Below are 2,234 nucleotides of genomic sequence, written 5' to 3' on the forward strand. Positions count from 1 at the left end.
TTGCACTGCTCATTGGGCCCTTTTTTAACTGTTCTTATGTGAACTTCCTTGCCCTTTGCTCTTCTATCTATTATCAGCACTGCTGACTTACTAGGCTCAGTGTTAAATGTGAACTTCTTCAGTTGCTCCAGGCTACGTAATTGTCTGCATTCCGCCTTGTGACTCTTCTTCTTCTTCTTATTCTGAGCAACACCTGAGGACACTTCGTTAATGTGTAAACAAGCATTAGCAAAGAGAAATAGAACGAGCGAGAGAACCGTTTCATAGACAAATCCCAACTATCATTTAACTACACTTGCTTCCCTGCAGAACATTTTTGAACAAAAAATATGAAGACTTTGAACTTCTGTTAACAAATCTGTCATAAAAAAAAACAGTATTCAGTTCACACGCAAAGGCCTGCAGATGAAATCATTACAATATAAGTCCAGAAAAATAACCAAATCTTTATTGTCAGCCTTTACAAAATTACAGAGCGAAGATCTACTTACGTGAGTACAGAAGGAAAAGCGAGTCAGTCACCGGTCCAAAGTTCCAATCAGCAAATTCGAAGAAGAGGAAATTCCATTTGTTTACGTTTATCTCCGTCCATGAGAACCATCACTTGCTCTCCAGAGAAGTCAGTGACGCATCTTTCTGCAAATTTTCCTTCATTGTTGAAGCTGAGAGCTGTATATAAAGAGAGACCAACGCCACAGAATCAACACAACTTCCCCAAACTTCGAGGAACCAACACTACAAATAGCTAATCGAGATGAAGGGCTTCTTCTTCCTCCTCTCCGCGGTCTTACTGGTTGCTTTTGCAACGGCTGTTCCTCAGCCGAAGAACTGCGGTAAGTTTTTTTTCTGTTTGTTTGATATTTTTCTGTCGTCCTCGAGCGAGGATTTAGTGGTCCTCGAAGCTGCCAGAGGGAAGAGTATTCAATTATTTTCATTTCCTCGAGATTTCACGCTTGTTATGCAGTTAATTTCAGCGCTGACGCATCTAATGTTTTGTTTCTTGGGCGGAAAGTACTTGAGAATGGTTCATACGTTACGAAGACAGTAATTTTTGTATCTATAGCGTTATTGTCCCCCTTTTTCTGGGGTGTTATGCTTCAAAAATAATAAACTATAGGCCTAATCTCCAAGTGAGACTTACTAATTACCAACCTAAATGATTTTTCATCTCTTTCACTATTTTCTCGCAGTTCCAAATCCCCCTATCAACGCGAGGGTGGACAGTGTCACTTCCACCACCATCAACGTATCCTTCGAGGATCCCGACGACTCCTCATGTCCCATCGTGGCCTACGAGACTTCATGGCAGCCGGCCTTGTCCAACGTCTTGCCGAAGGACGCAGAAGGAGAAGGAAACCATGTTTACCACGAGGAAATCACCGATCTCCTCCCCCACACCAAGTACAGGATCTCTATCGTCTCCATATCCTACGACTTGGTCGAGTCTTCTCCTAAAGTCCTGTACGCTACTACGGACTGAGACGCTCTTCTGGGATATATGTAAATGACTGTCTGCTCCCTCCACTTACTACTTTTAACTGTTTCCTAGGAACTGTGACTGAATAAAGTATAAAATGCATTATCTGTCGTTTTGATTTTCGTGAATACGGCTGAGGATTACAACTGTCAGTTCATCCCCAAAGGCGGAGGAGTGTGTGATAAGCTTTTAATGGGCAAAAGAGAAGTGTTTTGGGCCTCTAGAAAAGGTTATAGGCTAACTAATCATGTCCAGGATGATTTAGGTTCCTGGTTCCTGGTCCCTAAGCGCTCACTGCACAAACACAATTGCGGGCACACTATACACGATTCTCATGAGGTGCGAAGCTTTTATTCCGACTCACTCAGAATAAGTATAGCATTTCAAATCGTCATTGTTGTCGTATATCCTATATGGTATTGAAAGGTTGCTTGCACTGCACCCTGAACTCAGGTAATGGAGGAACTATATTGAGCCTATAGGCCTCCCCTGCGTTCTCCTACAAATAACACAATGGTGTATTATACTCTTAATTAGTTGCATTATCTGTGGGATCCAGAACTCCTGTCTGACACTCCTCGCCACAGTGGCATTTACACTCATATCAGCATTAGCATCATGATGTTCTTTAATAATTACCCGAGTAACATAGCAACTCTTCGGCAATAGTGTGGGAAACTTAACGGATTTGGGTAACTGTGCGTGTTCTAGTCTACCCTTATACACCTTATTACCCCGTTGTCCAGGTGTACGAGAG

At 42.4% G+C, this 2,234-nt stretch overlaps 1 long non-coding RNA gene across 1 annotated transcript; it reads left to right on the top strand.

Moving 5' to 3' along the window:
* The first annotated feature begins 379 nt into the window (after window positions 1-379).
* Window positions 380-1,582, top strand: LOC136825137 (uncharacterized). Its single transcript, XR_010849252.1, has 2 exons — window positions 380-833; window positions 1,191-1,582. It is a non-coding gene; the product is annotated as an uncharacterized lncRNA (long non-coding RNA).
* Window positions 1,583-2,234: the final 652 nt, after the last annotated feature.

The sequence above is a fragment of the Macrobrachium rosenbergii genome, chromosome 37, assembly GCF_040412425.1.
Source record: "Macrobrachium rosenbergii isolate ZJJX-2024 chromosome 37, ASM4041242v1, whole genome shotgun sequence".
Lineage (NCBI taxonomy): Eukaryota > Metazoa > Arthropoda > Malacostraca > Decapoda > Palaemonidae > Macrobrachium > Macrobrachium rosenbergii.